General features: G+C 33.4%; 1 long non-coding RNA gene across 1 annotated transcript; it reads left to right on the top strand.

The window, feature by feature from the left end:
* The first annotated feature begins 2,249 nt into the window (after positions 1 to 2,249).
* LOC118741620 lies at positions 2,250 to 25,218 on the top strand. The gene is made up of 3 exons (XR_004993303.1): positions 2,250 to 2,301; positions 24,702 to 24,942; positions 25,011 to 25,218. It is a non-coding gene; the product is annotated as an uncharacterized LOC118741620 (long non-coding RNA).
* Positions 25,219 to 25,494: the final 276 nt, after the last annotated feature.

Genomic DNA, 25,494 nt, shown 5'->3' with positions numbered 1-25,494 from the left:
AGTGTGGCAATATTTGTAGGGAGGCGTTGGCGTGATTCCTTTATTAAAGTGATAATAAAATAGCGACCATTTTCTCGGCTTCGTGGTCAAAAGCGTTTGTGCTTACTTTTGTTTTTAAATACTCTACAAAACTGTGATAAAACTGAGGAATTGGAGCAAGGTATGGTTCCAACGGGGAGCATATAGGATCAAATGTGTCCGCGCTAATAACCACTAGGGAGCATAGATGCGAAAGTAAAACATTGAGTTCATTAAAAATCTTCATTGGGTCTGCATTATTGCTTTCGAACAACTTGTTTACTTTTTGCACCTGAAAATTAGGCAAATAGTAAAATCGGCTAAAAACGGCTAACTTTTTTTTACAAACCGGCTAACAAATCGGCTGCCGGCTAGATAGAATTTTCTCCGGCTAGTTGCTATCAAAACCGGCTAAATCTAGCCGGAAAACGGCTAAAATGGCAACGCTGCTCATAAGAATGCTTTTGACTACAAAGAGCTGATAAAGTTTTGAGAGACCACAAGTTTCTCAGAGTGAAGAAATATTCCACTCAATTCGCACATACATATGTACTTACGTACGTACATTCATACACGCATATATGCACACATGCAAAAAATATTGAAAAGCATTTTGCGAAATATCGAAGTTGTGGAACTTATTGCTCACAGCTCCAAATTTAAATATGCACAACTGCATTATTTACAGTTGTGTGCGTGTGTGTGTGTGTATAAGTTGTAGTAGATGACAGCCGATAATTCTCCCAAAGTGCATATGAATGTATGTATTATTGTATGCATTTATGCATGTAGTATGTGTATGCGAGTATGTCTCCCGTTCAGAGATATTTTTTGCATTTATGCATTCTTTTCTTGGTAGTGTGGATTTAAATTGTATTTGCTATTGTTTTGAGTTAGTCTTTTCCTAATGACGCTGAGCAACCAAAGCCGCGAATACGAGGGTTATCCTCGTTGCTTGTGGCATTTTCCAACAACGATGTGCAGCTAAGCTTTGATTTCGTCGCAATGGGAAGAAGGTGTCCGGCCAGCTGGAGCGCTCATTTTATTGTTCGATTGATTGTCTGCCGGTGCGTTTGTTTGATCGGCGCACGAGACGATCGCGCGTTTGTGCAAATAAACAGAAAAAAAAACAAACATATACATATATAATTTAGCGCGCGTAATTGCAAATGAAAGAGAAAAAAATTGAATAAAAATGTATTATAGTCAAGTTTTGCTTTATTTCGATGGTGATTTAAGAAAACTGAATTTGTATTAAAAGTATTTGTGCTTTTGCGGAAGCAAAACCATTCACAACAAATTACAACAACACGCGCGCGTCTTATGTGCGATTCGGCGACGGCATTTCGATGCAGATGCAACAAGTGTTTTAATAAGTGAATCGAAAAAGCTCCACGGACATGCTTTTATGAAGCTTATGAATAATTTTATTTACTTATGTACATACAAGTTTGTAGTATGCATGTATGTACATATTTATATACGAATAGAAATCCGAGGTACTCTTTATGAATTTGTACAACGATTTTGGGTTGCTGTGCCCAAACGCGGCAATCGATTCAAAAACCTTTTACACACACTTATAGACAACAGTTCACGCTTTATTACAAAAATAAAATTTACTATATCTGTGCACTTAATTATTAATAACGTCGGTTGGAAATATGGTATTTTTTGCAAGTTTCCGAGCTGAGCTGTCAAAAAAAAAAATATCCAGGAAATATCTCTGTAAAAGGTGTTCAGCCCCTCTTCTTTAGCAAAACAGAAAGGAGAATTCTACTTAGTGAGGGTTATAATCCCTAAGTACGGCCGAAGGCCGCCTACGTAGGAAGTTGTTTTCTGCAAAAGCTGTTCAGCCCCTTTTCTTCGGCAACACAGAAAGGAGAATTCTACTTAGTGAGGGTTATAATCTCTTAGTGCGGCCAAAGGCCGCCTACGCAGAAAGGTGCTCTCTGCAAAAGGTGTTCAGCCCCTCTTCTTAGGCAACAGAGAAAGGAGTAGTGAAGGCTATAATCGTTTTGGAAAAAATCCAAATTTCCGCTGTTTTCAAACAGCTCCCAAGGGGTCTTGAGGGGTGGCTTTTCATAAAGCGGCGTCCATCCTCTTTCGTTTAGGGAGGTTTGGGAAGCCACACCTCCTCCCCCTCCGCCCCCTTCCCCTTAATCGTTGTACAAATAGCTAAAGATTTCCCGAAATCCGTATTTATATAATCTATGTGAAAAGTTCCTTTTGGTCGAATGGATTTAAATAAAATGGACGTCCCTTAAAAACTGAAGAATAAAGGTAGATATACTTGGATATAAAGTATCTCCAGATTTTTCTATATATGTACATACATACATAAATATCTATGCTTATACCTAAATACGTTTTTTCTCACATTTATACTAAAATAAAAAATGGGGAAAAAGTTATTAAAAAAACAGCAACCGACTTCAATGATGACATACAAATTAAGGATAACCGTTAGTTTCTTCCTGTTCCATTGATCGTTATAAAACCTAATTAGTATACATAGGTGTCACCTTTATAATGAAAAAAATTTATTTTGAAGTCAGTTAGTAACACCGCACAACAGCAATTCTGATGATTAGGTTATGTTACATGATACTAGCCTAATTTTTAATAACGATTTCAAAATTAAAATTTCTGTATCGGCTCAAGTTTAGAAAATATGGCACATGGTGTTACGAATTTTTTCCATACAAAATATTTTTGATTTTTTTTTGTAAGTGAGAAACTGCGCGAAAAAAATTAGCAACGATGAACGGTACTTAAAATTTGTACATTTTGTAATAAAATTTGTCGGGCCACAAAATTGCATACTCTAAATAATTCTTAAAAATCTGATTAAAAAGTTTAAAAATTGCATGCATGTTTTTTGCTGTAGTACGAATCATAATTTTATAAAAAATTGGCGGAAAAAAATGTAAATAAAAATTGTGCATATATTGTAAAAAACTCCCTGTGCCAGTGTAGTTAATCTAATTTTATTAAGATCTTAAGTTTAAAAAAAAACTTTCTTTTATAAGACTTCCTTGCAGAAGTTCTTGCCAGAGAGCTATTCTGAATGCTCCAACAATAGTCAGCCATCATGTGTGCGTTTCAGAGGTCTTAATAGCGTTCCTCCATCGTACGAAGGCGAAAGCCATAACTCGTAAACAAGAGCTGTTAGAAAACAAGTGAGGGTATATTTAGAATCAGCGACGTCAACAAAACAAAACGTCAAAACATAGTCCCTCATAATTCATTCATCAGCCCAAAAGTGCTATTTTGTTGACCAGCGTAATAAAAATGATTCTTGATTTTCACCAAAATAATTAGGCGAGAAATCGCGAGACAACAAAAGGGCGATTCCGTCACGGGTGGGACATTTGAACAGAATAAAATTTTTCTTTTTTGTTTAAATTTAAGAATAAAGTACTCAACAATTCTACATTTTGATAAAGCTACACCTAATTGACTATTATATGAGTTACTACAAAATACGAAAAAATGCCAGCTCACTTTTATATGGAAAAAATCTGAGTTATTTCTTCTGTTACGGGTGGGACTTCACTTTTCTGCGTGAACTTGATGTAGTATAATAAGACAAAGAACCACGAATGTAAACAAAGCAAAAACTACAACAAAAAGGATGGCTCTATTATAAAAAAAATCCGAAATTCCTCTGTCACGGGTGGGAAAACATTTGTCACGGGTGGGACACGTACGAATTTGTATATGAAAAGGAGCTTTTAGTCTGGTCCATATTAAAGATTAGTTATTAAAAAATATAAGAGGCCAAGTAGGGGTTCAATTCACTCATGTATAGGGCCTTTTGTATAGAAGAAAAAGCCCAGCACCCCCAGCGCAAAAAATTATTAAAAATCAACGCGATCTCCTAGCGTCTTGAAATTTTCACTTTTTCCTACTTAAATTTAATGCGCTATAAAACTGCAGACCTAGAACTTTTCTAAAAATTCTGAACAAAAAGTTTAAAATTTTGGGTGTATGTAATTGTTAAAGTTTGTTGAATTTTTATAATTTTTGTACGAAGTTTGAAATGTGGATTTATGTGGTTCTGGTTATGGAATGTGCTAGACTTTTATAAAAAAAAAACTATCAACATTAAAGAAACAAAAGAAAAAACCCAAACTGGTCAAAGTGTCACTTAACTTAATCAGCTGACCACAAGGGTATATACATATGTAGGTAATGGACGAGTCCGCGCTTCCGCCCTTCTCCCCTGCGTCCACCCCAACAAACAAATAAAGCTTATCAGCCCTGTAAACCTCCCTCTGGAAACTGTACCATCCATAGCCGTCACGGGTGGGACAGTCTTGACTGTTGAATTATTCTTATCTAACTATGGTGAAACGAAAATGCAGTTGTGGTAAACATTGGCAATGCAGTTCTAACATTATGTAACAAACCCGAAACACAACTTCAACTTCCGTAATTAAATATAACAACTTTTACCTTTTTTGCCACGGGTGGGACAAGGCCAATACTGCTTAATTATTACTCATAATATAAATAAAGCACTCACACAATTTAATATATAATACAATTTTAAAACTTAAAAAAATTCAATAAAAATGCATTTAAAGCTTTAATTTTTTACTTTTTGGTTGGTTTAAGATTTGTACACATGTCTTATCCACATATTTGTTAGTTTTATAAAGAAAACATTTTGTGCTCTGAGGCTCAGTTTCCTATGGAACCCATAACGCCATAACATTTTTTTTTTAATTTTTAACCCCATTTCTGTCAGTTTAAAGTATCATGAAATTAAGCTGAAAGCAAAATTTGAGCCAATTCGAAGGCTACCGCGCAGAATTCTGTTACGTTTTATTCAACCATACCATTGTTCGGCAGTCAGCTGGGGAATTGATGACATCAGGTTTTTTCTGAAAGTCTGGATTGTAATATAGAAAAGCGTTTCCTCGGTTTTCTCAGGTAAACGATTTTAAGCTCGCCACAAATCGGAGGAGAAGCTCGCCCAAACACTAACATATTGTGCAAGCGCTAATCTATTACACTGTACAGCACTTGGCTGGGTATTGGACCAAACCATTTTTTTTTTTAACAGACTAAGTCATAATTAAAAAAGTTATTTCCCCGTTTTTCTAAGTTAGCCTCCGAAATCGAGATATGGACCTTTGAAGTTCGAATCCAAAAATATAGACATAGTCCGCATTTGCTCTTATTTAAACGACATCCACATAGGAACTTGTGTGTCTCTTCTTCAATCTTTCTCGGAGATCGAGAAAAATATTATCCAATAGCGGTATAAAGATTTCCTTTCGATAATAATCTTCAGCGTTAGACGCACGATAATCAGCCCGACCTGGTAAGTCCACCAGTTTTCACAGCACGTCAAATCCTGGAGAAGACACTTGATATGCAAATCGATACACACCATCTTATTTCGATTTTAAAGCTGCTTTGATAGCACGAAGAGGAGCTGCCTGTACGACATCATGCCCAAATTTGTGATCCCCGCAAAACTAATACGGCTATGTAGAATGACGTTGAGCACAACCTTCAGATCCGTCCAAGTTGGGAAGGACCTCTCCACGCTATTTGAGACCAAGCGAGGTTTTAGACAAGGTGAGTCACTCTCGTGCGACTTTTTTAAATCTGATGCTGGAAACCGTAATAAGAGCTGCTAATCTGAATCGCAGCGGCACCATATAGAGTAAAAGAACGATGCTGCTGGCGTATGCAGATGATCGTAGGTCTGAAACAAAAGGACATAACCGCAGCATTTTTCAGTTTAATAAAAAAAGCTAAAGAGGTTGGTCTATAGGTGAACGAGGGCAAGACAAAGTACCTCCTGGCAACATATAAATAGTCCACGCGTTTCGGGACACACGTCACTGTTGACAGCTATAACTTTGAAGTAGTGAAGGACTTTGTCTACCTCCAGTCAAGCGAAAAATAACTCTTGCCAACAGGTGCTACTTTGGGTTCGGTAAGCAATTGAAAAGCAGAGCCCTCTTTCGACGAACGAAAATCACGCTAAACAAATCTGTCATAATGGCTGTCCTTTTATACTATGGCACAGAAACTTGGACGATGTTGAACAAAGATAAGCAGGCTTTGGGGGTTTTCGAGAGAACTATTCTTCGCAATATATATGGCCCCGTTCGCGTGGGCGAGGAGTACCGAAGAAGATGGAAGAACGAACTGTGCGAGCTTTTTAACGACATCGATTTAGCTAAGCGCACAAAAATACAACGATTCCGCTGGCTTGGATATGTGGTACGCATCGATGACGATGTTCCGGTGAAAAGATCCTTGGACTCTCGCACCCATGGGTGGACAATGAAAGCAAGGGCGCGCACGAACACAATGGAAGGACCAGGTACAGAAGAACCTGTCGGTATAACCAACTGGCGCAAATTCGCACAGGAAAGAAGCGATTGGAGATGTTTTTTGGTCTCGGCCCAAACCGACAAATAGTTGTAGTGCCAAATAAGAAGAAGAAGGACTTATCGTTGATTTTTGGAAAATTTTGTTTGGAAGTGTTCCGCATTTTATCCATATAAATTTTATCCATCGAAATGTTTTTTTTAGGAAAAAATGCGGAAGACCTCAACAAAAAAAAAAACATTGCCAAATCAAAATTTTGCTCGAACTTTGCAGAATTTTCATTATTTTTGCGCAAAGTCTGATTGGATTTACGTCGTGTTTGTTAAGTAATCAGCTATTCTTTTATAAAGAATAATAAATAAATATAAAGAATAATAAGCATTGAATAAACTAAAGTAGTTAAAACCTGCTTAAATGTCGCATCCCAGTTTTTATTAGTTTCACTGTATATATAAAATTCAAGGAAATTTTCTGTTTTATTTAAATAAAGTATTCAATTGTATTAGTAATTAGTGATTTTAGTATTTAAAATATTAAAAAAAGGTATTTTTCCTTTTTTAAGTGTTTTTTTCTAAAATTTTTATATACGAAGTATACAGATATCAGATTAAAGAGGGTTTAATACCCTTTAAACCGATACCATTTTTTTTTTAAATCAGTTCAAAATGGTTTGATATATGTATAAGGTTTCTAATTTTTCGAAGATCTGACTATTATTGCACATGTAATATACGTTTGCACAAAAAAAGTTATATACCGTTTAAATAAGAGCAAAAAGCGGACTACGCCGATATTTTTAGTGTTTTAATAATTCACATACAATAATTGCCAATTTTTTACCAAAGGTCCAATTTAGAACTTCGAATGTCCACCATATCTCGATTTCGGAGGCTAACTTCGAAAAACGGAGAAATAACTTTTTAATTATGACTCAATCTGTTAAAAAAAGCTTGGTTTGGTCCAATATCCAAACAAAAATTTGATTTTGCTACATAGTGTCATTATTATTATTATTACTATTAAATTGCAAATTTAGATTCCTCGGACCCCAAAACCGCCCAGGAAAGCCTTTGAATGTACAAAAACGTACATTTAAAACTGTTTTGATTGGATAGAATGATGCTCTGCGACCACCAACTTCAAATTGACAACAAGTAATTTTTAAGAAAAAACACAACGGATTTCAATTGTCATATAAAAATTTAGGAGGACCCTTTAATTCCGTCATGATCCAATGATACGCTCTGAACCAAATTAGTATGGGACCACCTCTGAGGTACCACGTTTGCTTAAAAAAAAAAAATTATATAAATCGGTTAACGTAGTCCAAAGTTGTGCGGTAACATCCATAAAAAAATATTCCGACGAATTGATAACCTCCTCCGTTTTTTGAAGTCGGTTATTAAAATGCTTAAAATCGTCAATCTGGGAAAATAGAGAAATTACTCAGAAAAAAAACCTGAAATTGGCAAGCAGTCCATACTATATTAGCGACATATTTCATTGCTATAGGCGATTTCAAACATCAATTTTGGTATTAGCGCTTTTGTAGTTAGTAAAATATCTAAGTTTTTACAAAATTTCAATAACACCGGAAGCTTTTGTAGTTATTAAAATATCCAAGTTTTTGCAAAATTTCAATAACACCGGTACATAAAAATATTTTTTTTTGCAATTTTCCCAAATTACTCGACATTTTGAGGGTGTGCGAATCAAATGGACGTCACACACCGCTTTTTTTTTTGTGTGCCGGAGTAACCTATCTTTACTAGTTTTCGAATTACAGTACTCGAAAGTGAATTGCAGAACCTGCCTTAATCTCTACAGTTGTCGACTCTAAATTCGTTTCTCAGTGTGCGGCGCCCCTTAAATTCCGGGATCTCGGGCGACCGTACGTGCCGCGCCACCTTAAATCCAGCTCTCTATATACGTACATATACATATGTGTATATGTGTACATAAGTGTATATGATATTCTCTTATGCTGAATGTACTCGGATCGGAGTTATTGAACGACACGGTTGTGTTCTGATTTACATTGAATATGTCACTTATACAAATGTTTATGTAAATTTTGTTTAACTAACAAGAAAAGCGTTTAATAAAATTGAGTTTAAATAAAAGATAAGACGTTTTCAAACTGTGTTGTTTACACTCGATACGGCCGAAGATATTGTATAGATAAATGTGTTTCACAGATAAACAAATGAATGCTCCATATTAATTTCAATAGCTGCAGTAATGTTTCTATGTCCGAGTATACATATATCGTTTATTTACTTCAGACCGATAAAAGTTGACTTATATTATCATTTATTAACAAAACACTTGCGTTCATGCAGCGTGTCTTTGCATATTCGTACATATGCATAACTCTATATGTATTCTTGTGGGTATATGTAAATAAATCATAAATATATGCAATGTGCTACAACCCTGCAAAAAATTGTGCGACTAATCTCTAAAGAGAGTATTCCGAGATTACTCTCAATCGGGTACAATTGGGCTTTAATTAGTCGCAGCTAGTCTCATACGGCTACTAATGGAGGTCAATTAGTCTCGACTCATGCCTTATGGGTATAATTGGAGATCAATTAGTCCCCAACTCATCTCTCACGGGTACTATTAATGATTTAATGATATGTACGCACTTAGTCAATGAAATTTCATGTGCGGCGTTGGCACACAGAGAGACTATCCGCCTAACAAAACTGAGCACCCCAGTTCGAATCTCAGCTGGCGCAAATTTTTATTTTTATTTTTTAAAAGTGACTAGTCGCTTTTTATACCCATTCGGGTATAAAGGTGAACAATTAGTCTCTTCATAGGACATGCTCGAACATAAGCGAACAGTTCATTCCATATAAAGAGATCAAAAGTGGTATTAGTCGCATGCTCCTTTGCGATTGCTCCCGGAGTCATCTCGGATTAGTCCAATTTTTTGCAGGGAAGTACTTAATACAATGTATGTTTGTGTGTATGCATGTGTGCGCATACCTGCAACATCACTCAATGCACGTTCTACGTGTCCAATTACCACAATACCGAAGACCGTCTCACCGTTGCTGCCCCAATATTTCCTGCGCATTTATCAGTTTAATTGTTTATTTGGTTTTTATTTGCGCCCAAGTGTTTGTGTTTTTAGTTATTTTATTTAATTTTTCTTTTTTTATATCTACCATTTCGTATATGCATACGGTGACCATTCGTACCGATTTTGGCGGTACAGTACAGATTTTAGGAAAATTATCCCGCTGAATATTTTTTTAAAATCGGGACGTATAAGTGTCCCGCTTTAAGATATTTGTACCGATTAAATCCCGATTTTCAGTTTTTTCTTTACTAACCCTTTGTGGACCGATCTTGCTTATAGGCGACAATGACATTGTGATTTATAAATCTTGTTTGGATTATTTATTTGTTCCTTAGAATGTTGTGAAGGCAAAAAGCTGAACCTCTTGCCACAATTGTAGACCCAATTAATTTTCACCACCTTTTCGTTTTAACTACTTCTGTTACATAAATGTAGCTCAAAGTGGTTCTGCAACATTTAAAAAATGAAATAAAAATATAAAACTTTGACAAATGTATTTGGGTTTTGTTAGGAAGCTTTGTAAACGTTTATAAGCAGCATTTCATAACGATCATATTTAAGGAGGATTAAAGAGCAATAATACGCCGCTGAAAAAGTTTTAGCCCCACGCAACTTAGTTCGGCCAAAAACCATTTTTCGGACAAACTTATGGTCTGATTATGCATACTTCGCATAACTTCGCACAACTTCGCATAAACTTCAAACTGTAATTTCGTATGTACTTTGTATGTATTTTGTATGTATTCCTTTACCCAGAAATTAGCAGAACTTGTAAAAACTTAGCGATCTGTTTAGTTTAGATTTTGCTTCACGATTCTTAAGTTACATTTTTATTACACTGGTACAAATGGTTGTGCGAAGTTATGCGAAGTATGCATAATCAGACCTTTAGTAGCGCTTTCGTTATCAAAAAGATAATAGAATATAAGGGAGTGATAAACATAGCATCCTATATGCCATAATCTTTGGTTATGCTTTATTCTTTCAAACTGGTAGTTTCGCTATATTTCAGTCCCTCATTCTCGAACATTTTTTTTTAAAGGTTTCCATAATTATTAAGTTTGTTGTTTTTTTAATCAACCCATACAAATATGACCTCAAAAATTCATGGATATGAATATACTGTGTGTATACATTTTTGCGATAATTTTTCAAGTTTTTTCCCCTTTATTTCGTTTTAAATAAAACTGTATTAAAAGATGTTATATCTTTTTATTCTAAAAACACGGATTCGATGCTTTATGCCGATTTTCGCCCACAGAAATCTGGTCACCGTATATATGCATAATAAAGTGCGTTGGTACTTCTTGGAGATACATATATTGCTTGCATGTACACGTGTATGTGAACTTATTAATAGACTTTGTACCTGTGACAGTGTCATTGACGTTTCGGACACTGCCATTTATGCTACGGACGATGATAATAAGTATTGTATAAATAGGGATCTACTTTACAACATACATACATACATATGTATATTACATACGTATGTATGTACATCGAGATAAGTACTATGTTAATATATTTGAAAATGTTCTTAAAACGGTTTGTAACATATACTTACATACATACTTACTAGCGGGGCTGAAAATCCCTTTTTTTAGAATTGTGATTGGTAATTATCAGGGAACGGATTTACAGGACCTAAAAACCTGTAAAAAAGGCAAAATAAAATAACGAAATAGGTAGGAAAAGGCACTAGAAACCGCAAATAATCAAAAGTGAAAGCTATGAACTATGTAGTTTCATTATATGAAAAATTTGTACTTTGAATCTTTGACTATTTTCGTTTTTAGAGTTTTTAACTCAAAAAACCTGAATCTCAATAGCTTTAGTAACATAGAACCACAAGATGCATTTTAAAAACATTTTCATTAAATTTTCGCGAAGAAAAGCCTTGATTGTACTAAACGTGCGCTCGACGTGAATTATACAAGTGGTGCCCAATTTAAATATGGAACGTTTTAAACTTTCATATTATTAAGATTAAGCGCTATTACCTTGCCCTTTCCAATTAAAGGTAGAACAGGCAAAAAAGGCAACCTCAAATGTGTATATATGGAATCAGGGAAAACTAAATCGTGGACAATCTTAATCGAGTATACTCTATCGCTTTAGCAGAAAAGAAGGCAATTTCCATAAAATCCATTCCCTGGTAATAACAAAAATGTGGTTCATTATGCTCTACACACAATATGCATGAAAGATGGCAATTTTTGGTCAATATCTTAGGCTTGCCCTAGCCCACCAATTTTCAAGTGCCAAAAAAAAAATGTTCTTCGATTCTCTACAAAAAAGGTCCATATACCAAATTATGTGGGACTAGTACTTTCGAAGATACTTGCAATTTTATTAATAAAAATTTTTTAATTCAAGTGTTTATTAATTTTTATTTTTTGAGCACATTGAACTTTGATGGACTTGGGCGTGTCTATGAAATTGCCATCTTTTTATATGGATAGTTTTTAGAGCACAATGAAAAATACGTTTTCTATCACCAACAGGGTTTCCAGATTTGGCGATTTCACGCCAATTTGGCGATTTTTTTGGATATTTGCGCGCAAAAATTTAGGAAATCACCATTGGCGATTTTTTTTCCTTCAAATAAACTTTTTCCAAATAAAAATATACAAATCTTAGTTTTTCACGACAATTTACAGAAGAGGCTAAGATAAACTTGACTTAAGACTGTCAAAAACGTTTAATCACCCCAATCGAAGAACTTTTGAAACGATTACCTAGTCAAGTAAGTACTTTTAAAAAATCTTTGATTTTGTCACCAGAAAAGTGTGTGAATCACAATAGGGCGAGTTTCAGGGACCTGTCAATTCACTATTTGACTTTGAAGGAAAGAAAAAGTAGCAGAAACTGAATTTTTAAATCTTTAAACTTTTCCATGGAATAACCTTTCCCACAATCATTCCATCCGACTCTGAAGAATTTTGGATAATTACTTACGGAGTGAAAATCGCAGTAGGCAATAAAATGTTTAGAAATACAAGTAAATTCGTATTCTGCCTTATCCTGAAATGTAAATCATTCAGACACTACAGGTGATTTTGAAGAAATCGTGGAAATAGACGAGATCAGCGCCTTATTATAGGTTTTTATTAAATTTTTAGCGCCGAGCTTTTAAAAGCGGATTGTGCAATTAATCAATTAATACGAGTTATAATAAATTTAGTAATTGTGTAGTCCTACCGCAAAATGTGTTGAATCAAATATTTTTAAAAAGTATGCGTATTTTTGAAGAAAATTGTTTGATTTGTGTTATTTATTATTACCCTCTGAAGGTATTATATTAGTGTTTGGTTTTAAAAACTATATTATAAGAAGATCTAATTTTTAAAATAAAAGATTTGTTAAATCAGTTTCATGAATCTTATTAAAAAAAAATTGGAGATTTTTTTTTTCGAAAATTGCGATTTTTTAACAATCTGGACACCCTGATTACCAATCAAAATTAAAAAAATAGGACTTTCGGCCCACGCTAATACTTACATACTCATTTGATTTTTTTATGGAACAGAAGAACTTTTAAACTCTAAAAATATTTAAGGGGTCTAGGATCCATCTACCATAATAAAGCTCATATCATTCATTCTGTATTCAAGTATGGTAAGTAATACATTTTTCAGGGGAGGTTTTGATAGACAATACGATTTATAGGTAAATATTCGGAGTCACACCTTCTCTAGTCAACAGAAAACATTAGAAAAATTCATGGAAAATCATCGGCAGATGACCACGTCATTTTGAACAGAAATCACTCGTCAATCGGACGTGTCGTCGCCTGACATCAATTCCCAATATTTCCTCAGTATTCGTTATGAAAGGTGGACAGCCTATTAGAAAGTGACAGGCGGGGGCTAGGTCTTTGTAAGGATAGGGAACCTTTTGATCTTATACAACCTGGACCATAAGGACCTAGCACTTGCACATGTCCCAATGTATGCAGGGTCTTTAAAGGTGGCACAAAAGGTAAATAAAAGCCTTGTGTACATTTTTAGCGCATAATTTCAAAAATGAAAAATTTTGAATTGCGTAACTTTTGAAGATCGTGTGCTATGTGTCCAAAAGTGAGTAGACGGTAGCCCGATAATATCCTTTTCCTCAGCTCGACAGCCATGCATTTTCCCTGCAGTGAAATCCCAAACTAGTCAGGAAAAATACTAGTTTACAACTAGAATTTCCTGACAAAAACCAATCCAGTACTAAGTACAAAACGATTTATTCATGCCCTGTTTTATTTGACAGTTTAATACAATAAAGTACACAAAATATTACAACTTATGTTTGGATATATTGTAAGCCATTAAATCGAGTACGTACTTAATTATACCAGACTGAGCCAGAATTCGTGAAATCGATCAGTAAAAATTAAAGTTTTTTGATTTTCAATTTTAATATGGTGGATGTGTAATTCAGGAGCATGTAAAGGGATTCCCATCAACAAAACTTCGAAAAAATATATATTTCGCAAGTTATTGCATAAACCATTTTTATAGCATTTTTTCTTCGACTCAAAATATCTCATAAACTATTTAACCGAATTGGATGAAATTTTCAGGGCTTATTCCTTTTATGTCATAGTTTCTATTGGCATATTTTTTTTAATGCAAATTTGGTTTTTGTTCCTTTTAACTAATTATTATACTAAGAAAGTTTTTGCAAAACATCGTTCTGGAGCAACAAAAAATTTGAAAAGAATTAAAAATATTCTTCTAGTCTTATTAAATAACATGTGCAAATTTCAAAGTGTGTGCATTTTTCGTTTAGAAGATATCAGCACTTAAACTTGGCTCTGCGTGTATAGCATCCTTGATTTTTGGATTTTTGAATCAATTTTTTTTTAGATTTTACTTTTCTGTTTAAATTGAGTCAGCTAACGGATTTGTGCGAAGGTGGTAATTCATATTTCTACGTGTGTAAATTATTGAACGGTTATACGTAACATAGCTCAAAGAAGTACAGAAACTGAAAACTAAAAATAGTATGAAAGTAATGAGGAAATGGTAAAAGAAGAATATACAAAAACGGTAACGGTGTACCAATTCAACAAATAAATTGTATTAATTAAAAATCTATACTATTTATTATTCGAAGACAGGGAGCTTATTCCCAGCGATCTACTAATCGTACAGAGACAGAGAATATGGAGTAAGAAAGGACGTCTACAGCAACACCTTGAAAGCGCATTTTCGGAGCACTCCGAATATGGAGTGAGAAGGGAGTCAAAGTGTGTTTTTGTTATCTTGTTTTTTTTTTTTTATCCAGTCTGTGAATTGAAGAAGAAATTTTCAATCAAGAAGATACCGATCGTCGTTTCCGAATATTCCTGAAAAGGAACACCGCAAAAAACCTGTTGACGTTATGGCAGTTTCAAATACATTTACCTCTAAACCCATAATGCATAAAAAATTAATTTTTTCTAACTTTAGAACTTTTTAGTTGTATTTAAATATGCTGGATCTGGCAAAGAATTCCATAGAGCGGGCCCAAGAAGTACATTTGACTGTACTTCGAAGTACGAAGTACAACGGCTCAAAAAGAAGTACAGTACTTCCGAAAGAAGTACGGTTGGTCACGTTAGTTATACGCGACGAATAACGACTGCCTTATAAGCAGGTGTACGTAAAAGAAGTAAGTAAGCAAAAAAGCAGCAACGAACATTATTCGCTTATTGTTATCTTTTATATTGCCAAGTTCAGACCCATATGTCCCCTCCGAATACCTGTTGCAATCCTCATAATAAGACTATGCATAGTCACGTTTATAAAGGTATTAGACTCGTGACAAAAAATTGGGATAGCCGTTATTTTTCTTTTATTGGCAAATGCATGTGCCCAGGATGTCGAATTGGGCTCAATGAAACACAGAAAGCTGAATATGTTTCTTTAAATCCTTTTTCCGATATGCAGTGGGATGAGACGAGTGACGAAGAAGATTTCAGCACGGATTCTGAAAGTTGCGATGATTTATCCATTGATCCCTCATTTGAAGGTATTAAGTATTTCTTCTTTCTCACGCAGATTTGAGAAAGATATTCTGAAAATAGTCCAGCTATTTACCGATAACTTTACTTTTGTTATCTTTGGAAAAAGTTTCTAAGAAAACTTCACACAAAAATAATGGTAGCGATGCAGGATTGTTAAGAGAAACAAAAACTGCGTTAGCAAAGGAAAATGACCGGAAAAGGAGAGTACAAATATTGACAACCGTTCCATCTCACTGGAGTATCCAAAAGGTGAAAAATGAGTTAAAAGTATCCTATCACACAGCACGGGCTGCCAAAAAATTACGCTCTTCGCATGGGTATGGCTCATATTCTGTCAAAAAAACTGGTCGTCGCCTATCACAACGTATTGTATTGAAAGTGAAAGCATATTACGTTAGTGATGAAATAAGTCGTATGATGCCTGGAAAAAGAGACTACGTAAAGTCATTGATGAATATGGTCATCATGATTCAGTTCAAAAACGTTTGCTGCTGTCGGGTATTAAAGAGATTTACAAAGAATTTTGTTTAAAATACCCTGATATAAAAATATGTCTTTCAAAATTCACAAAACGTCGTCCACGGAATTGTGTACCCGTTGGATCTTCCGGGACCCACACAGTCTGTGTATGTAAAACTCACCAAAACAAGAAGTTAAAATTTATCGCTTTAAATGATTGTTTACGCAAAAATGCGTACGTGGAGGAGTTGTTATTAAAGCAGTTATAAGCACAATGATGTGTGAAAACGCATCAGCCTCGTGTCATTTGCTTGTATGTGAACAATGCCCTGGTTCGAAAGAATTTAAAAAAATTACTAAAACAGCTTTAACCAAAAATAATGTTGAAGAAATTAGCTACAGACAATGGACGAATACTGACAGGTAATGAAAATGATAGACCTACGTATACAATGCTATTTACTTAATTATTTCATTTGAAGATGCAATTTGGAATTTTCAACCACAAGTGTTGATGAATTTTTAACTGATTTGGAGACCAATCTGAAAAATTACGCAAAACACGATTTCATTGCAAAAAGCCAATCGAAATATTTTGCTGCCATTAAGGAAAATTTGAAGAAAGGCGAGTTCTTAGTATCTTTGGATTTTTCCGAAAACTATTCTTTCGTGATACAAGATGCGGTACAATCTTTCCATTGGAATAATATTCAAGCCACTTTGCACCCATACGTAATCTATTACAACGACGGAAATAACATCAATCACCACAGTTTTGTCGTAATTTCTGACTGCCTGAAGCATGACGCAGTATCTGTACACGCTTTTAACAAAAAAATGATAGATTTTTTAAAGCAAAACCATGGTTTCAACGGAGTACAAAAATTAATTTTCTTTTCGGACGGCTCTGGCGCTCAGTATAAAAACAAAAAAATCTGGCAAATTTGGTTTACTATAAAAACGATTTTAGCATAAATGCAGAATGGCATTTTTTCGCTACATCACATGGCAAGGGTGCGTGTGATGGAATAGGCGGACATGCAACACGTGTAAGCCTGCAACGGACTACAAGCGACCAAATAATAAATCCAAAGGCTTTATATGAATGGTGCCAAAGCTTCTTCAAAACCATCGCTTTTGTCTTTTACACAGAGGCCGATTACGATGTAGAAAGCCAGTCGTTGGAGAAACGTTTCCTTAGAGCAGCGACAATAAAGAATACCAGAAATTTTCACTCTTTTGTACCAATTAACACACAGAAGATCGCTTGCAGAACTTATTCAGCATCAGAATCACTTATTGAGAACACGATCATTTCATGAATTCTAAGTTTATCGGTTTCATGTTTATAACATCATACTTTGAAATTTACTTTGATGCAATAAAACTCTAACTATATACTCTAATTTTGTGTATAATAATAATGTAGAAAGGATTTATAAGCGCTTGGAAGTATCATATGATAAAGCTCACAATCATTTTTTAACCAACTTTATATGTATTTAATAACCAGGGAACGGATTTTATGGAAATTGCCTTTTTTTCTGCTAAAGAGATAGAGTATATTCGATTAAGAATGTCCACGATTTAGCTTTCCCTGATTCCATATATACACATTTGATGTTGCCTTTTTTAAGATATTTGCCTTTTCTACCTTTAAAAAAGTGATTATAGCATTTACAATTTTTTTTTAAGATTAAAAAGTATACACATGCCCATACGGCTTATAGAAGCACAGGGACCTCTTGCCAAATTGGTGTTGGAAAAATTCAAAGCCGTTTTCTCAGCTAACGTAGGCTTGGAGACAATAAGGGGTGTGGATAAAATTGTAAAGGGCGATGAAAACGCCCTTATTCCTGATAATATGAACGTTTCAAACGTTCCAAATTTAAATTGGGCTCTACTTGCATCAATTTAAGGCGAGCGCACATTTAGTACATTCAAGGCTTTTCTTCGCGAAAATCGAATGAAAATGCTGCCAGAAAATTTCAAAATGCATCTTGTGGTTCAATGTTACTACAACTATACAGATTAAAGTTTTATGAATTAGAAACTCGAAAGGATAAAATAGTCAAAGATTCAAAGTACAAATTTTTCATATAATGAAACTAGTTCATAGTTCTTCTCTTTTTACTTGTAATATAAACATTTCTAAAATAAATGTATTTTTTGATTGTTCTTCGTATTTTATGTCTTTTTTAGTGCCTTATTTTGCTTTTTTTTGCAATACCTAGTGCCTTTTCCTGCCTTTTTCGCTATTTTGTTTTGCCTTTTTTGCAAGACCTAGTGCCTTTTCCTGCCTTTTTCGCTATTTTATTTTGCCTTTTCCAGCCTATTTCGTTATTTTATTTTGCCTTTTTTATAGGTTTTTAGGTCCTAAAAATCCGTTCCCTGTTAATAACAATAGATTGGCGCTTACACATACGTTAGTGTTTGGCCGAACTTCTCCTCCGATTTGTGGCGGGCGCCTTGATGTTGTCACACAAAGGGGAGGGACCTATAGTTTTACGCCGTCTACGAACGACGATTGTATTTTTATGAGGAGCTGTTTTTCATGGCCAATGTAATTAAAGAATCAAAAAAAAAAATTGTATTCAAAAATCGAAAAAACAAAGATGCTATACATGCAGAGCCAAGTTTAAGTGCTGATATCTTCCAAACGAAAAATACACACACTTTGAAATTTGCACATGTTATTTAATAAGACTGGAAGAATATTTTTAATTTTTTTTCAAAATTTTTGTTGCTCCAGAAAGATGTTTTGCAACAACTTTCTTAGTATGAATATTAGTTAAAAGGAACAAAAATAAAATTTGCATTAAAAAAATATGCCAATAGAAACTATGACAAAAAAGGAATAAGCCCTGAAAATTTCATCCAATTCGGTTAAATAGTTTATGAGATATTTTGAGTCGAGGAAAAAATGCTATAAAAATTGTTTATGCAATAACTTGCGAAATATATATTTTTTCGAAGTTTTGTTGATGGGAATCCCTTTCCATGCTCCTGAATTACACATCCACCATATTCAAATTGAAAATCAAAAAACTTAAATTTTTACTGATCGATTTCACGAATTCTGGCTCACCTGTTAAATAATGATTAATATTTATAATGATTTAATGCTTTAAACATGTTTTTTGGATAAATTAAATATTTATTTACCGATATTACCACCTGATTAATAATTGATTACTTAAAAAAATTCAAATTTCAAATTATTGTTGCTTTTCCACAATAAGTTTTCACTAAAAACGGCCTCAAGCTCATAAAAATTGTTGAATATAATTGTTATAAGACCATAAAAATAACAAAAACAAATAACTTAAGGACGAGCACACTAAAAAGTTAAACATTCTAGTAATAGAATTATTAACAAAAATCAACAGCCACATGATCAAGTGAATTGCAGCGGAATAGCTGCGATTGATTGTAGTTGGCTTAGCAAAGTGAAATAGTGGAAATAAGCAACAAGAATTAACAAGGAAAACTTAGCACAGTGCGTAGGCAACTGTCGGAGTCAGTGGTGATCGTCGGTTCGAATCCTACTGAAAGAAGTCTGATGAGGAAATGTGGTGATTTTCGAAATAGCTATCACTTCTACCATTTTTTCAAATTATTGTTGCTTTTCCACAATAAGGTTTCACTGAAAACGGCCTCGAGCTCATAAAAATTGTTGAACTTAAAAAAATGTTAATTAATTTATTAATTTTAATTACGTAATTATTTTGTTATTATTGATCATTTTCAATTATTATTGACTTTTTTAATTACATGATAAATATAATTATTTGATTAATTTCTATTACCAATCAACAATCCAAACTATAGACAAAAATTAAGAATACTTAATAACTGCTTGAACTATTTATTTATTTTATTCTTATCCAAATTTCAAATTATAAACATTATTTATTACTTTTATAAATTTTTAAAAAGAATAGACTAAAACGTCCAAAGTTTAATGCTAATTTTTATTTTTATTTTATTTCACTCAAAAGTGAACTGGAGTATTCATTTTATTTTTAACTAAAACGTTTTCTTTTGCATATTGAATATAATTAAAAAGGTTAAAAATATAGTATTTATTGTATCTGAAACCTTTTACTTTTAATAACATTTAAAGAAAAATTCATTTAAATTTATGTTCGAAAGTTTCGAATATTTATGTACTAATTTTTGCTATTATTTAATACTTAAAAAATTTAACACTAATTATTGGCAAGTCTAAGGCTGCTAAATAAGAATATATGTAAAATAAAGTGTACTTAATCAAACGATTTTTTTTTAATTGTATATTCATGAATTCATTTTATTTTTTGACTCCCAAAGTAGTGGTTTTGGTCCATAATTGGACTAGTATTTTTCTGTATATTTTCAACTGGTATGAGACTGGTATATTTCTGACCGCAATCTGACAATTGAAAAATACCAGTTGATGGCATGGAAAAAAGATAGTTGGCTAACTAATTGGGCATGCGGTTCATACTAGTTGTGAGGTAGTGTACAACTAATTCATTTGACTACAGGGTTGCTACAAAGTCATTGTTACATATAAAGACATATGTATATGGATATGTATGTATTAGAGTGGCCTTTATGTTGTATGAAAAATTTTATATGCATGAATCCAAAAGTTCTCGCACAGAATAATGTGAGGTTGGGGATATAAATAAATACGTTATTGGTTTAAAAGCTTTCAGGTGGCTCCTAGGGGTTCCGGGTTGAGCATGTTCGACAAAAAATGTCGAAATTACACCAATTTCTTTGCCTTTGCATTTCTTTTTTTTTAACTATGTATATATTAGAAAAATTCTGCATTATGTTTTATTTAAAATGTACGTAAAATAACCTTTACAGCAAGCTTTTGAAGTATTAAATCGGTTAAAAAATCACAACACTATTCAACTTTAAAAAGAGTAACGCCTCATGAGGCGTTATATATGTATATGTATGCACGTTAGGGTGGCCCAAAATAAAGTAAAGTCAAAATTTCAATGCCGCCACCCCCTAGGATTGTTAAATACCGAAAAACATATACCCCTATTTTTTATTTTAAGATCAAAAATTATTTAGAGAGTGCTCAAAGTGCTCAATTTTTTCCATCTATTTTATAATGGAAAAAACAAGTTTTCGTAGAAATGGCATAGTTCCTGAAAATCAATATTTTTCGATCGAAGAACTCTACTTCTCCTCAGAAGACTTCCAATAATAATATCCAATTCTTTATTTTACCATTTTTTAATACTAACGATTTTTTATTGGTCCCCCGTTTGCATTTTTGATCTAGGGTCTTTGCAGGACCTATAAAACTGGCAACTATTACCATTAAAAAATTCTTAAATAAACAATTGGGTATTATTGGGAATCTCCTAAAGAGAAACAGAGTTTAATAAATAGATAAATATTGATTTTCAAGAATTCTATACCATTTCTATGAAATTTGTTTTTCCCCATATAAAATACATGGCATACTTGCATGACTCAATAATACAAGGTTCGATAAACTGACAGTTGTCTCTCTCGCACCGCTCCCTTAGCCGTGGCACCGTGTTGCTTCTTTGCAAATTTACATGGAAACAGTGTAGCTTTGGTGTGAAATAAAAGTATAAGCTTTTGTACAATATGTTTATTTGTATATGCATATGAAGCATATTTAACTGATGAAAACCTAAGCATTGGATGTTTACATCAATCTCATAGTAGTCTTATTTTAATTTTGAGTCATTTTGTAGTTTTTATACGGCTAAATAGCATATAAATTACGTAATTCACGTAGATATATCAATATTACGTTCAACATTTCATTTAAAATGTCAGATTTCCTGCAAATACATTAGAATTTACAAAAGGAATTTCACTAGTAATTGCCTACTTTGCGTACTTTTCTACTACCATTTTCGAAACAAGGGATTGCATTCTTGCCCTTTCTCTGTCCTTCGTAAATGCAACCTTTTGTAAGGGAGTGTCAAACCGCAGCTGTCAATAATTATCTAACCTTGTATTATTGAATCATGGCATACTTGGAGCTGTTTGAGCAGTCTCTAAATATTTTTTTATTTCTAAATAAAAAATAGGGGTAAAACTTTTTTCGGTATAGAAAAATCCTAGCAGATGGCAGGCATTAAAATTGTTTCACACAGTTGGTTGCGGTCATCGTATTAATTTTTGCTTTTTGATAAAAATAAATGGAAGTATCAATTGTATTTTTTACACCGACTTTCACCGAATTTTTTTCCACCCGCGTTTTGTAAAAAAAATAATTAAAGAACTTGTTTCATGCTCGGCAACATTGCACCTTTGAGTTCACTTTCACATTTTCCAACTAAAGAAATTGTATAATCATCGGATCGGAATTATTTCCTGGATGAGCTTGCCGATGTTGAAGCCATTTTTCAGATTAAAACTCACTTTGTTTTGTAAATTTCTGTCTTAGTTCACTTTAATTTTTGTAAAAAAAAATGCCGTTCACGCTCTTTGTTACACTTTTGACTTTTCATTAACATCGGATTATAAGAATGCCGCTTGTTGAAATTAGTGATGTGTGTTTTTCCGTACTTCTAAGGCCTTTGCAATTTTATGATACTGCGTTATTTTAACCGATTTGAAACTTAATTGAAACTTTGGAAAAGTTATTCGATGAAATTTTCGATAAAAAGGTACACAATAAAACTTCGCCATCTTAAAATTATAAAATATGAAAATTCATAAAAACTGGCTTCAATTTCGTCACTTTTCGGTCCAACCCGGAACTCCTAAGAGTTATCTGAAGGCTTCGAAAATAATTTCATATTTATTTTTATACCCAACCCTTATATTTTTCCGTGCGAAAACCTTTGGTTGTCAAAAATCGGTTCATTAAGGTCACCCTAGTATGTATGTATGTATTGACGTCACATACTTGGGGACCCAGTAGCAAAAGGTAATAACTAGGAAATGAATTGGTAATAGCAAAAGTGAGGGCTAACTGCTGAATTCTTCTGAATTTTAACACGGCCGATGTTTCATTAATTTCATATCTTACTAAATCTCACATCTAGAATACGAGTTTATCAGCTGTGTGCTTAAACGACTCAAATAACAAGACGAAGCATATTCCATTTTTATAATGAAATTTCCTCGTCTCTTGCCCCGCGAACTATTACCAACTAGCTTAATAGGGCTATTCGCGATCCGGTGCAAATGGCCTAGCATCATTGCATTGCAAATTTGTGTTGCAAATTATTTGCAATACACAAACAAAATACACGCATTTGCATTTGTCATGGCTTGGCAAATTTGCAATACCAAAAATCCATAGCATAAAAATGCTATGCATTGCATTCATAAACAAAACCAAAGCTGATGCACAAAAATTGTTTTGCAAAAGCTTTGCCATAACAGTTTAATAAAGGTCGCTCACAATCCATGGCATATTTCTGCAATTGCATAAATTTGTCAGCTCTTATACACCGAATCGCGAATAGCCCTAATGTATTCAGTGGTGAAACTGTTTGCAACGTTTTTAATAGCACTCTATAAGGAGTCAGCGACATAAATGCATCCAAGGAATATTACTGCCTTCTGTATTTTTTATACATATAATTTATCATAAAATTTACCTTAAAAAATGGAGAACATCTTTCAAGTTACCCATGCACAGTGGTTCAAAAGTGGTATTTACTATTCATAGATCATTGGAGCCTACATTTTTCACTTGCAAAGTTGAGGCTGATTTTTGAATTTATTTTTGATTATATAAATTTTGTTTACCGGAGAAAAAGTAACATTTTGAAGAAAATCGATTTTCGTGTTCCAGATAGTAATAATAATAATAGATTGGCTCTTGCTTGGACCGCTCTTAAGATAAATACTTTTTTCTAAATTTTTTTGCGATGTTGCTTTGACCAGGCCTTTAACCCTGGCCCTGCGGCAGCTCACCTGTGGAAGCGCGCAGTGGTTACCACTATACTACAGCGGCCGCCAGATAGTTAATGTTACATAATAAAAATTTGTTGAACAAAATTGTAGGGTTCCCCAAAACAACAAAAATTTTCGCAAATGTTATAAAAAAAATGTTCATTAAAATGTAAAGTTCTTTTTTTAATTTTTGAAAAAATTTTGGGTATGCAGTTTTATAAGTAGATCATTAAATTTTAGTATAATAAAGTGCAAGTTGCAAGTGGCTAAGAGTTCGCGTTGATTTTTAATAATATACATATCGATGGTCCTCTGCAATAACGTTACAATTCAAAAAATAAAATCCCTTACTACTGATTGTTTGTTACATGTTTAATACTTACTAAAGTAAATATGGAGTAAAGATTTCTACATTAAGTAGTACGGATTAGACATGGATTAGCCAAGGATTAAAGACTTGAGCCACTTAACAGGTAAAAATTATAAAAAATTAACGTGCTGGAAATTTGCAATTTATAAAACTGCATACCTAAAATTTTTCTAAAATCTAAATTTTTATTTTATTTTTCGTGACAAATTTTCTTTTATAGATTTTAAAATTTTTCTTGTGAAATTTTTATTCATTTTAGAGGAATCCTACAATTGTTTTCAACTAGTTTTTATTATGTAACATTTATTAATTGGAACAGGAGAAACGATTTTCTTCAAAATTGATACTGTTGCTGCACTTTGCACTAATTGAATGTAATCAAATATAAATTCAAATTCGGGCTTGAAAAATTAAGGCCCCAGTGAATTATGAACAGTTAATTCCAGGTTTGAACCACTATGCGATGAAATTGGAGATTTATTATCGTTTTTTATTTGTAGATTTTACATTTTGCTCGTACCATGAGGGATTGTGTTTATCATGACTCGAGGGGTATTCTAACTTTCTTAAAATGTCGCAAAGCTGAAATGCGGAAAGTATATTGATCCAAATGAGTGCTTTCAAGTTAACTAACTAGTTACTTGCTTAACTCGACTAAGGAAAATGGGATAAATGCAATATTCTCCATTAGAAAAAGATGCTAATTCCAGTCTGATCAAAGTAAAATGTCGCAGAACCTATGTGAGTGCAAAATCATTCTTCGGAAAGTATTTAAATTGAAGAGGTAATATATGCTTCTTTCGTTTTAGGTTTACCTGTCACCTGAGAACCTCTAAACGGGTTCTGGCGATCGTAAAAAATTATGTGAAACACAAATATTTAACAGAAAATCCAAGTATGCAGCTTAACAGAAACATCTTTTCATTGAAAATGTCAATTTATTACCATAATTACTCACAATCGATACATATTTAAAAGAAATATTTACATAAACGAGTATCGGGGGCTTTACTTATTTGAAAACAACAGGTTCTTTCAGTAAAAAAAAATCGCCGATAAGAATGGGACTTTGCTAGATAAGATTTTAGAATTCTTTGAATAAATTTACATAGCATTCGTCAGCGCATGCATACATAAATATATATTTATAAATATTTGCACAATTCGAAGTGCCTACATATGTATGTACATATGCACAGACTAGGGTGTTCGTTATTCATAAAGTTAAATTATGTATATTATGTCCCAAATTCAAGTAGGAGTCCCAAACAAATTTAAATATTAAAATATATA

Source organism: Rhagoletis pomonella, unplaced genomic scaffold (genome assembly GCF_013731165.1).
Source record: "Rhagoletis pomonella isolate Grant_MI unplaced genomic scaffold, Rhpom_1.0 Rhpom_scaffold_00006, whole genome shotgun sequence".
Classification (NCBI taxonomy): Eukaryota; Metazoa; Arthropoda; class Insecta; order Diptera; family Tephritidae; genus Rhagoletis; species Rhagoletis pomonella.
The sequence above is the reverse complement of the archived record's forward strand: the minus strand, read 5'-3'. Positions and strand labels throughout refer to the sequence as shown.